Genomic DNA, 13722 nt, shown 5'->3' with positions numbered 1-13722 from the left:
CCTCTGTGTGACTGAGGTTTCTACACAGCCCAGCTTTGGTTGAGACACCTTGGGTTCCCACAGAAGGGAACTACTGTGTATCTTTACACTCTTTTCTGCATTAACCAGTGCAAAATTTAAATGTGGTACCAAAGTAATGCTGCCACAGGGGATCTTTAAAGATCCTGTGTGCATGATACACCTCTCACTTTGTTCTAAGAAATACACAGTTTGAAGTTTTTGCTTGGCAGGTATGAGTTGAGAAATAGTTACAATTTTCTGATAATGGATGTGAATAAAAGGCAAATACTTGGGCAGCCAGAACATCCAGTGAGCCATGAACTCCAGTTAGACCCTAGAAACTAAATGGTTTATTATGCAAATGACAGTATGTTTGAAATAAACTCTCAAATTGCATCTATTACCTAAATGCCAAGAGACTGCAACAACGTATCAGCAAGCCTCAGTTATTAAATTTGTTTCCTAGGACTGTATTTGCAATGGCTGGAATACCTAAGATCAGTCAGTCCTCATGACAGACATCAAACCCGATTGCTCTCCTACAGCAACATAAATCTGGAGCAAGTCCACTGAAATTGATTGAGCTGTTGTACACATGAAATCAGAGTGAGATCCTAGAGGTCACAAACTTTTGACAAGGGCAGGAAAGCCCACCGTTTTCAAGGGCTGTACTCAGAGTTTTTTAGTAGGTAAATATAGAAGCACCACTGTCTGGAGTCAAACAACCTTTTTCTGTCCTGACCTCTGCACCTGATCCGGTGAGAGATGAGCATGTCACATAAAGTCATGCAAAGCTTGATGGAGGCAGCAGCAAACCTCAAAAGAAACAGAATGAAATTCAGGGCATGAAGGGCACTCAGGATGTGGTAGTGATCAGCAAAAGCAGCTTCTCTCATGCCCAAGTGTGGCAGATGTTGAAAGCTCTGTAAAGGTAAGTGAAACTGCAATTTTTCAGAAATTTCAAATCTATTCCAGTGTAAATACAGGCAGGTCGGACTGCAGATGATATTTTCTTTATACATCCTTTTACTACACAACAAGACCTCTTATGTACAACATAGCCTCTTTTCATGCCACAGTGCTGATACGTTATGGAACTCTTAAAATTTCTGAGGAAAGATCTTGAATATACCATACAACTTTGGTGGTTGGCCAGACCTTTCTATTTGCTGATTTTGTGATCCTTCTATTAAGTCCTTCAGACAGGTGACTTTTGCTCTGCAGTATGAATACCCAACTAGCTGCAATATTAGAGAGAAGAACACCTTCGGCAGGGAAGGCTGGAAGTGTTCCGAAAAAGGGGGAACATCCTATGTAAAGAGAAAATATGCAGGCAAAAGAAATTATATTAAATTTAAATGGAAACTAGATAAAACATTAGAGAACTGATTACAGAAATATGTTAAAAGAAAAACTATATGGTAAAAATTCTAAGGCCAGACATTTTACAGAAAAAGATTCTGAAGTGCTTGGTGACAAGCAAAAAATAGAGGTCAGAGAAATTATGCTTGTGTTAATTGGAGTGGAAAACAATTCCCAGTGAAGCGATCATCTCTCTCTTTTAATTGCAGTTTAGTATTTCTCATTCTCTACCTATTCTGACCTATTGTTTTATCTTACAATGCCCTTTTTTGACAATAATTGGCTCTATTGTCTCAACACTTTCACAGACAGCCATTTTTAGTTTCACAGCTTGACTTTTAATGGTGTCTTTTCTGACCTTATTTTGCTATTCCCTGTGTGTTTTTATTAACCCTACTTTGATTTGTTGCAAATGTGCTGACACGGCACTAATTCTGGTTTCAGCTTATTAGCTGTAAGTAGGAGTTACACCTGAGTCCTCTTAATGTCACAAAGAAAATCTAATTCGCCTGTCTGTGCAGCCTGAATCCTTAAAACTCAAGGATAATGCAGCAACCTGTGAAGCACATGCATTCCTACAGGCAGCGCTAAAGAAAAATGTGATAAGTAATTAGGTTTCATGATTTATACATCTGTTTCTTCTAGATCCTACTTGCTTCAAAAGTACTAATGTTTGATTAATGTGGCCTTCCTTTTGATATCTCAGCTGAAAATACTAAGTCCCGGGTGAACAGATGGTGAATTAAATTGAATGATAAGAGGGAAGAAGTTAAAGCGCTTTGAACATGAAAAAGGCAGGCACAAAATGGAAAATGCATTTTCATTCCTTAAAGGCGAAATATATAAAATATCTAGCTGACCAAGGGAGGACCCTCTTAAATATTCCATTTCTTCATTTGTAGTTGTCTACATACTTAATTTTTAATATTTTTAACACAGTGTGTAACTAAACACTGAAAACTCTAGTTCTTTCTCAGAGAATTGTGTTCATATCAATGCTAAAAAGAGAGTACACTTCCTCTGCAGCACTGCCTGTTCAGTCCAGGTAAATACTGTTCCATCCTGGGAAATACTGTTTTGGTGGGGATACACAGCACTGCCAAGACCCCTAGCCCATGGACTCCAGATGTATATCACCAGAGAAGAAGGGACCAACTGGAGAGGCAGAGGACAGGGTATCTCTGTCCCATTAGTGGAAGAGGAAGGATGATTCCTTCTCATTGTGAAGATTTCTGTAGTAGCCTGATAGAATTCCTGTAGAGACTCTGTGTCTGTCACCACCACTGCAGGGATACAGCTGAAAAGACAGGGCAGCTCCTGAAAATGTTCTGCTTTGGCTGAGTTTCTGTTGCTTGTGTCGCTAACATTTGGAGTTTCTAAGATCATTGTAAGTCTATCATATTTCTGTTTTATAACATCCTGTATCTCCCACACAACATGCTACATTTTACTGATGCATCAATAAATCCAGCAGCAGATGTTTGTGTGCGTCTCATCTGTGAAGTTATGCCTGGCCGTGATAGCATTTCAATATATCGTGTTTTCTACTGCCAGTCCACTTGAAGAGACTTTGTTCTTTCGTTTCGGCTGCTAACCTTTCTTCTCCAACTCCCATTGCTTAACATAAAACCTTTGAATAGGAAGTTTAGATAGTTTTACACACATAAAAAGCAAGCAGATGTATAGAACATTTTTTAATTCCTCCCTGTATCTTTCTGGGCTAGTTCTTAGAAGATTAAAGAAAACTATTAAGCACATACAGATGTGTTCATTTTATGTTCTGAGCATCTGCTTTTTCAAAGTGGAACTTCTGTGGAGGAGCTGCCAAGAATACAGCTTACATCAAATAAAACAAGAGTACCACAACACAAGTGGATTTGTAAACAACCACACAGAAAACTACTAAACTCCAGCCAGAGGTTAACCTGGAAAAAAAACCAAAAAGGCTTTATTACGGAGATTGATATACCTACACCAAATGCTTATAAGATCTTCTGGTTTCATCCAGATATTCACCCCCACAATACTTGAAGCAAGATATCATACAACCATGATCTTTGCATTACTAACATCATATTGTGGGTCAAAATTTTACTTATGCTCTTCTGTCTACTGTTTTCCATTGATTCTTATTGACCAGCTTGCAGGGCACCTGGCCACTAAGAAGCACTAGGTCCTGGCACTTTGGTGGGATCGAGGTTATATGAATACAGTCCTCTTCACAAAACAAATGCGGTGCAGATCCTCATCAACCATAGCTGCACCTATGTTAGTCATTCGTGTACCCCACCCTTGTCATGGCTCTAATCATAGCCTTAAGAGAAATAGGTTGGATGATGCAGTTGGGAGGGCCTACAACAAAACACATTAAGAAATCTCAGAATGTGGTGAGTTAGACCTGATTTTCAGAGATACTGAGCTTTAGAACTAAAGCAGTTTGCTATATATTTTTCAATCTTTTCTAGGTGTATACTTCACCACTGTTACCCATAAAGAGCTAAAAACGCGTGTGTCCTTTGGATAAGTGGATTACAATGTCAGTTGCAGGAAGAAGTAGGAATTCATTATTAATGCCAGATGAAGCTAGATCCCACCACTCCAATTTCTCTGCTGTGACAATTGGAGGCTGCATGTTCTGCAGATAAGGGAAATACATATGCTTCTAGAAAGTCTGCAAAGCACTTGTGTGTGTGTGCTTCAGTTCATTGGATACTGGGAGAACTGAACATCAGATCAGAGTATAGGTGAAGATTAATAAAAATGCTTGCAAATATACAGAATTCAAAAGGTGGCTGGATCTTCTATACCAGATGGAAAAAGATGTGAAGAGAGACAGAGGCAACAAAAGCAACCATTACAAATATTTCCTGTTTAGTTCTGCTGGTGCTAGCAACATTGGTGTGCAACACAAGCAGCTGCTTAAGCTATTTTAAAGTTGCTTAACACCTGCTGGAGATGAAGTTCCATATTTTAAGATCATGTTACTGGCCACACCATAACATGGTGTCACTCCAAGTACTGACAATGCATGGTAGTAGGGATTTAAAGGTGTTAAATATTCTGTAATTCTATCTAAATTTAATTGCTATTTTAGCATGCAGCATATATTTGTTTCACTATTCTTTTTCCTAAACAACTAAATACAGTGTGTAAAACACAACAGCACATAAATAATACAGTACTCAGAAGATTTTCTTCATATTTGCTCAACCACAGGAATTACTGAGATGAGAAATGAACTGAAATGTGTAATTTAGACTTTAGAATTTATTTATGACTGAACAGCACTGCTAAATAATCTTCTTGTTAAATCTGTAGTGATCCCAAGAAGGCATTCATAATGCTCCTGCAATCACTGGGAGATGGCTCAGTGTCTTCAGTATCCTCTCTAAATTTATTTTTCTTGGCACACCCCCCCCCCCCCCCCCATCCATTTAAAATTCTCAGATACAACTTTATCGGTACCTCTGCCTCACCTAATCATCTAGGCACCTGTTCTCTAACTGAGTCCAGGTCTCACCCCGTAGGTAGGTGTCACCACAGCCAGGTCCCCTGTAGAGCCTGAGCTGGTTGGCATGCCTAGATCACAGCACCATCTGTGTGCAGTGTCAGAGAAGAGGTAGAGGATGTCACCTTCTGTGCAATGGGCTAATTGCTAAAGGAGCTATGCAGAAAGCAGGAGGTTTGACTTTGTGCCCCTCCAGAGCACGAGAGAAATCAAACCCATTCTCTCTGGTTTTTGCCTGTGGTTTTATAAAAGTCCTGATGCCACTTGCAGATGAAATTTCCTCTGACACCCATCTCCCTTTCTTCTCTCTCCACCTGCCACATGGTCTTGTCCATGCCCTTTTATCTGCTCTGACACTTGCCAGACCCTTCACAGAGATGCCTTACCTGACTGACACAGCAACACCAAAAAAATGAAACAAACACCCACCCTCCTTTTCCTCTGGTAATTTCTGCCATGTCAGTGAATTAAATCAGCTTATGAAGGTCTAATTAGTGTCAGGGTGTCGTGGTTTAACCCCAGCCAGCAACTAAACACCACGCAGCCGCTCACTCACTCCCCCCCACCCAGTGGGATGGGGGAGAAAATCGGGAGAAGAAGCAAAACCCGTGGGTTGAGATAAGAACGGTTTAATAGAACAGAAAAGAAGAAACTAATAATGATAATGATAACACTAATAAAATGACAACAGCAATAATGAAAGGATTGGAATGTACAAATGATACGCAGTGCAATTGCTCACCACCCGCCGACCGACACCCAGCCAGTCCCCCGAGCGGCGAATCCCTGCCCCCCACTTCCCCGTTTCTGTACTGGATGGGACGTCACATGGTATGGAATACACCGTTGGCCAGTTTGGGTCAGGTGCCCTGGCTGTGTCCTGTGCCAACTTCTTGTGCCCCTCCAGCTTTCTCACTGGCTGGGCATGAGAAGCTGAAAAATCCTTGACATTAGTCTAAACACTACTGAGCAACAACTGAAAACATCAGTGTTATCAACATTCTTCGCTCTGAACTCAAAACATAGCACTGTACCAGCTACTAGGAAGACAGTTAACTCTATCCCAGCTGAAACCAGGACACAGGGGCAAGTGTTAAAGGAGTAGCACTCAGGAGCAGAATCTGTTCTTCTTTTGGTGCCAACAAGCTATGATATCAGCTAAACCCATCTCATGCAGATGTATTTTAAACTGGTGGCTGGTCACCAGGCTAAAGGCTAGACTGTCCTGCGTAGGCTGCCTGATAAAGTTACCTTCTGCTCTCCTTGCTGTGTGTGCCACTTAAGTGCACCACTACATAGCCAGGAATACAAGCCTAGGAGTTCACAAGAGAATGAGCAAATGTCAAAGAGAATTGGTTTGCGATATAATGGTGTTCAAAACAGGTCATTTATTTTTGCCATCTTATTGCTGCTTATATGAGGAAAAAGAGAAGTTTAAGTGCTCTTCCTTGCAAATCACAAAACTTTGCAATTTTTTCCTTCCTGACTTGTTAAATATCCATTTCACTTCTTTACACAGGGTCTTAACAAGTAACAAAAGCATAATAGATTACCAATGACAAAAGTACATGGTTTATGGCAATGCAGTGATATTTCCGATCTTTTTTCCCCATGTCTGCTTCCAAAATAGAAATGTTAATAGAATGGAATGTCCATGCATCTAACCACCATGGCATTCGCAAAGGAACACTTTTCCCGTATATTTTACCTTTGATCTGAAGAATTGGTTAAATGATCCCTTTTTCATAATAGTCATTATCAGTTTTCACCTTCAAACCCAAAATCTAAATGCAAAATGAAAGACTACTTATAAACATGCTATTTTAAATCTGGTAAATTTAATATGGGTTTTAATAAATGCTTCCTGTGCTCATCACAATTTTGCAATTAAACTGGAGGAAAACATTCATTTTATACTGACATTGCACTGATGATAAGACTATCTCCACTATATTCATGTTTAACTCATCTATTATTACATTACTTAATTAGGAAAAAGGAAATGAAGTAAAGTCTCCTTCTCCCTGGGTGATCAATTAGACTTCCCTATTCTCCCCCCCCCCCCCCATTATTAGGGTTAAAATGAAATTACAGGGATTAGTTCCTATTTCCTTCTGGAAGCATGGAGCTCTGTTACAACAAATTATTGAGCTAAAATGCAAAATTTAGATTAAGAAACAAAGCCATAGCACTGTAATAACTACTTGGTTTAAAATGTGCATTTCAAGGGAAATATTTGTAAGCTTACTTAGGTACTGATCAGTTGATAGTCAAACAGCAGGAGGACTGAAGATTGCAGTGAAGAATCTCAGTTATAATGCTGTTCTCCTTTTGTAATTGTTCAGCAGGATAGTTACCTGGTCTAATATTAGTACAAAGTTTATTTCATTTGTTACACTTTAAACACACTTTCTGTGAAGATTAATGAAAGAGTTGATTGGAGAGGCAGTCAATAATTAATAAGCCTGATCCCTATCTAGTGCATATATAATTAGGACAGGTGTGATTATTCTTTTTTCGTTAACAGTTCAAGAAGTATCTTGTGCCTAATACATCCAATCCAGGCATCAGCATTTAGCTCCATATGAAAAATTGACTTCAAGATATGGCAAGATATTGCCTGGCAACAGCTCTTTTCTTTTATTTTGAATGGCATTTTTGGGGCAGAGAGTGAAAAGGGAAGAGCTGGAAGGGAAGTTCAACTCGAGAGGCCTGCTCTGAGCTAGATTCCCGTGTTACTATAGGACTGTGATTCTGCTCAGGATGGATGTGGATCCCACAGGGGACTGCGTTTTGCGGCTCTGTCAGTTTATACGATTGCGCATGGCTCCACTTTCCCTTTGTGTCCAATTCAAGCTGTGTAGTTTCTTCTTTGACCCCGCCAAACAAGCCTTATTAAGAGATGCAAATAAACTGAGTTTATTTTGATGTCAGTCACATGAGGAAGAGCTGTGATGTCTGGTTCCAGAGAGGAGCACTTTTTCTTTGGAATACATGCCAGGATGGTCATACTGAAAAAAAGGATCTTCATGCAGACCTGGGCTTGCTTTGATATCTGTAGATTGCACAGCAGTCCTCCTACTCAGCCCTCCCAAATGCTACTAAAATTTCCAGCTCTGCTCACATGGCAGGAGTGGTTTATTGAGTCTTGGGACTATAAGTAGCAAATACACATTCAAAATGTCCTTTCTCAGAATACTTGGGAGCTATGTCCCCATGATCCTCAGCTTAGGCTAGATAGGATAGTTCAGTCACCTTTTTAGTTTTTTGGAGGGCTTTGTTCTGACTCAGTTATAAGGTAGTTTATCTCTAACTAAAAAAATAGCCCAAAGGAAAGGAGAAGGTGGAGAAGTTTGGAAAAACAAAATACACCAACAAAGCAATACGCTCAGAAGGCAAGATGTGAGCTTAAAGGCACGTTAATATGGCAACAGTACCACCAAGAAAGCTGAACAGAAGCTAAAAAGGAAAGAAAAAGACCCAACAAAACCTGGAGAACTTAATACCAGATATTTTATTTTTCTATCATATGTCTGGACTATCTACAACTCCAATGTGTTTCTCTACAAAAGCAGTAGTAGCTTAGAAAAAAAATTGTGTGACTGACTGCCCATGAGACTTTCATTGGGAAAAGCAAATCAACTCCTGCAAAATCCCTAGATATTTTAACAGCAGCAAATCAAGAAAACAAGGTTCTGACTTTGCTGCTTATGATACCACCTTGTGAGGACTCTAATTTTCCTCCCTGCCGTGCTGCCATTCTCTTCCATCTATTCCCTCCAGGTAGAAAAAAATGAAATCACTTGTTTCTTAAGTCACTTGAATCATTATCCAACAGTTTCCTTTACATCCCATTGGGTTCATATATTAGAGTGATTTTGAAAGGGTATTGCTAACCTTTGAGCTTTTGACTGAGCTTGTCCTTGTCAAAAAATCCAATCTATCTTACTACTTCTGTTTTAGTTTTGTTTTTTAAAGTAAACATGGCACGCATGAAGAGTGTGGAGGAGACAAGTGCCTGATGTGTTAGCCTCCATATTAAAAGGGGTCTTGCTTTACTTTGTGGGCTCTTTTGATATCCCAGAAAACAAATTATTGGGGAAAAATATAAACCAATTTTTTCATAGTTTTTGTTTATGAATGCTGGATGCAACATGGGAAGATTTAGATCTGTTTTGCTGGTTTTGTTTTGAGGCAAAATTTAAAAAAACAAAAAAAAGTGAGATAAAAGCAAAGGGAATGACCTTACTATGAACCACATCCTCTAGGTCTGCTTTTAAGCTTACACTTTTACTTTAGTTTTCTGCTCTTGCTTTCACTTACAGCATTATTAGTGATAAAAACAATGGGAAATACTAAAAAAATACCACCTGCATGCAACTGACAGCCTTTTAATGCAATTATCATTTGGGCCTTCTCCAAAACATGGTAAAATCTTACTTACACCCATGTTCCCACCATTTTATATTTTAAAAGGAAAGGATCAGCATAGATGTGTCCCAGGGTCAGAAAGCAATTTACTGTCTGTGCTTATAAATAAGGATTCATGCAAATGATAATAACAGTTGTTAGTTTATTTAAACCACAATTTCCTGAACAACTGCCCTACTATGGGTGGAGGGCTTTGGTGTTTCTCAGCCTAATGTTTGAACTAAATAAGAAAAAATGGCATACACTTTTTCTATGCAAAAAATGTTTCAAGTTTGAATTCTGATACTGCCCTCAGAGTGACTGCAAACCTTCCTGTCATGGTGTTATCTGGAAACTGCACAAGTATAGTATGTATTCGACTATGAATGGAAATACTGTTAAGCATAGGATTTGGGACAGTAACCTGTTGACCCAGCCTGAAATTCTTTCTCTCTTTCTAACAGCAGCTCCTTGACAGCTAGTTTCTGAGAGCAGCCTTTCAACCAGTGGTATATGAATGTACTAGTAATTTAATCTGGAACATGTTTTACTAGTTTGCTTTACAAAATGTCAAAGGCAACAGCAGTAAAGCTTTTCATAAAAGGCAATAGACATAACAGCTGTTTCCCACTTTGTCTACTATAACCATCACTCTCTCAAGAATGAAATTCAATTGATTTGACAGGATTTCTTCTTGATAAATCCATGCAGCCTCTGTCTTATTGCTTTATTATCCAAATGCTTTGAAATGGTCACATACAATTTGTTCCTATATCTTCCCTAGAATCAATATCAAGTGGGACTGCTCTGTAACTCTTCCTGGCGTCCCTTCTGCTTGACTTTTTTAAAGATAAGTATCACAGTTGCCTTTCTCCTACTCTTCCTTTTACTTTGAAGAGATCTTGAAAATAATTGCTGAGGTTTAGAGAGCGCTGACTGGAATACACATAACTTATGTCTGTATTCTTTCAAGGCTCACTCTTCCATTTTCTTGCCAGCTATTTAACCCTTAGTTAAAACTATGTTTTGTTCAGGCAGCGATCATGAATAAGCTCTAATTGCCTTTCTGTGAAGAGAGAAGCAAAAGATATAGCTGAAACGCTTCAGCCTTCCCTGCTTCCTCCATTATTTCCTTTCCCCTTTGTTACATTGCTGAACTATATTTTCCTTTGTAGCCCCCCCCCACGAGTTTACTTTACTCTCCACATTTTTTCAGCCCCTGCAACCCACTGAAACTCAATTTGTGCCTTAGTTGTCTTAATTTACAGTTACATGCTCATGTTAATCCTTTAAACTGATGTGCCACTTGGTTGTACTGCTTTAGTAACAGTATAACACAGACACATCATCTTTCCAGAAAGAATTCAGTTTAAGCTGAATTCAGTCCATGCCATTTCTGCATTAAAGCACAGGCTTTAGCAGTGGAAGCTTATGCATGCCGGCATAATGGTGTCCCCATCAGCAGTTGTAAAACTAAGGCTGCAGCTGGACTGTTGTTCCCACAACTCATATACTGCCTTGCCCCCAGCAATGTGTCACCTCTCTGCCTCCACTCTGCCTGCAGGTTTGCCTAAGTGGTCTTTATCAGGGACAGGTTAGGAAACACACAAGTAGTTCTTTCAGCAATTCTGACAGATGGCACAGGCAAATTGGGAGAGGTTGATAGGCAGGAATCTTCTTCACCAACATGGCTCTTCATAATGAAGACACAATGAGTGTTTGCTCCCTATTACCAGTAGGAAAGTACACTCCTAGAGAAATTTTACACCAGTATAAAATTAAGGTGTAAGCCAGATCGGTGAATTCCATAGACAAAAGGTATCCCTCAAACTACATCAGTTAAGCACAATGTTTGCTTTCACTTTCCTTTCTGTAGGAACTGCCATTAAATGTCTAACAGTCATCATGAGTATTATTTGACTGTAACAAGTGGTGTTTTCCAGTCTGCTATATCTTGGCAGAATTGAACATACATTTCAGTATTGACATCGATATATTAGTTCCTTCTTCAGCTGACAAAACAGCTGAAACAATTAGTCACTTGGCCAGAAAGAACAGATATTTATTTACATGTGATCTCTGGTGATTTGAGCTGTGGAAATAAAAACCTGACTTCAATAATCATTTGCTGCTTGTGCGGTTGAAAAAGAAATACCCCAACGCTTGCTCTGTTATTTTCAAGACAGAGATGAAAATGCTTCAGGAAAACTGAGAATAAAAAAGGGGACTGCAACTAAGTGGTTCGATTGTTGATGGTACCATTTGCAAATGACAGTACTGATGTTAACTTTGTCAGCCACTCTGTTACAAAATAAGGTGAGATGAAAACTAACTTTTGCTTCCATTTAATTGCCCAGCTTACATACCGAAAAATACATTAAAGTACAGTATAGGTAAGTATAACCTGATTTTGAGGGTTGGGTAATATTTTTTCCTCACATATCAAAAGAATTTGAGAATCTTGAGTATATTTAAATTTGTAAGCCTTGGCACATACATCTCTTAGGTACATCCCACAAATCAGTTATTTCTATATATTTTAGTTAGAAAGATCTTACTATGTTCTGCAGATTTTTTAAAATACTAGATTATTAGATTGCCCATTTGCAGTTTTTTAATTTTTGTAAGACAAATGTTAGAAAGACAAGTTATATTTCTTTTACAAATTGCTAAACCAATTTTGTGATAGTGTTAAAAATGTGACTTTATAGGTGCTAAATTTTATGTCATAGTGTCCTAAATGAAAAAAAGGCTAGAAAGCTATTGGCAAATTCCTTGATCATGAATTTCCCAAACACATTTTAGCAAAGCATTAAAAATAGCAAGTGTTTTCATCCAGTGAAATACATAATCTTTCAAATAACTAACCTCAAATTTTTGTTTCTCGTTATATTTCAATGAACAAAATTACTTCAATGAGCTTTAACTCCTCTTTGGTATAAGAGGAAGCTCACCTTTTAGGAAACAGTAAGTCTTAGTGAGAAGCATCTAGCAGACACGTAAAGTTAGCATCTAAGCCTGATGGGACTGTCCTGAGAAAAGATCACTACATAGTAGAACACTGCTTAGCTGGCCTACTGGGTTTCACTTCGCATGTTAAATTGGTTGCAGCTAGAACATAATCTTGATTGCAGGCACTCTTTATATAATTTTGTTTAAATACATTTTTACCTGTAACTAAGGTTCCAGCCTGGCAACTGAGAGCTCAACCCTTTACTTCACTAACAGAAATTTGTATCCTTTGCTTTTATAGACAAAATAAATACAAACAAAATGGTATTGTAGACAAAATCACTGAGCATCTGCCAGCCAAGGCAAGTTTGGGAATACAGGTGACACAACACATTTCTTGCTGTGTTGCCTGGGCCTATCTGGAGACTAGCATGTCTCCACACTTTCGTCTGTAGCCATATACTTAACCAATCCTACCAGATCATCTTTGAAAAGGGTATCAGTTTTTATTATGATTGTTGCCATTATACTCCATGGCAAATTAAAAGTCCTTAAAATTTTAAGCCATCTAACTAGCATTGAAGTGATGCAGATTACAATGTTATGATTGTGTTCTTTTCCACAGCAACCATTTTTCTGAACTATCATATTTCCTACCAAGAAAACAATTATCTAGTCTAAAACAAGACTTAATCATTTACATCATCTAGCTTCACCCACAAAAACTTGACTGTTTCATCTTACTCTTTATTCACATGATAAATGAAGGAAATAAGTGATACTCCTTAGAATAGGTGAGTGGTTGCTACTGTCCTTGAGGTTCTTGTTTGTTCTTTTCTTCTGATAAATGTTGGCTTTGGGAACCAAAGTTCCTGACTTACATCAATAATGAATCAAAGGTGCCTATGCTTGACTCTGAGCACTGTCATAGGTAGTGTAAATGCAGACATCTAAATTCCAGGGAGCAGCCCTGCCCTCCTGTATGCTTTCATTACTGTATCTTTCCAGCTTAAGGGCCCTTCCTACAATTCACTAACACCTTCAAGTCTGCCAAAAACTTTATAAATAATATAGTATGAGAAGTATTCACTCTACATACATTTGATTAACTCCTAGCTTGCATTTTAGTTTTCCCAAGAGACCATACATGGCATACCAATAATAAAGGTGGCATGTGTTTAGGGTGTCCTTTCTCTAAACTTGTTTTCCCTCCCTACAGGGTTCCATCAATTTAAGGCTCCTACTAGCACACTAGGTGTGACAGTTTCCATTTACAAGAACAGATATTATACTATTCAGTTAATTTATTTATGATACTGAACAATCATTGTATAAACCCGTTGCTTTGGACACTGACTTGTAATCAGGGGCCTCTTGGGTTGAGACTGCTTACAAGGGTAGGACTGTCATCTGCCCATCCTTTACCAGTTGCACAGATATCTGACAGCTGCATCTCCTAAACTATGGGAGTGATTATGGTTACTTTAAAA

Source organism: Harpia harpyja, chromosome Z (genome assembly GCF_026419915.1).
Source record: "Harpia harpyja isolate bHarHar1 chromosome Z, bHarHar1 primary haplotype, whole genome shotgun sequence".
NCBI classification, from domain to species: domain Eukaryota; kingdom Metazoa; phylum Chordata; class Aves; order Accipitriformes; family Accipitridae; genus Harpia; species Harpia harpyja.
Note: the sequence above shows the minus strand (reverse complement) of the source record.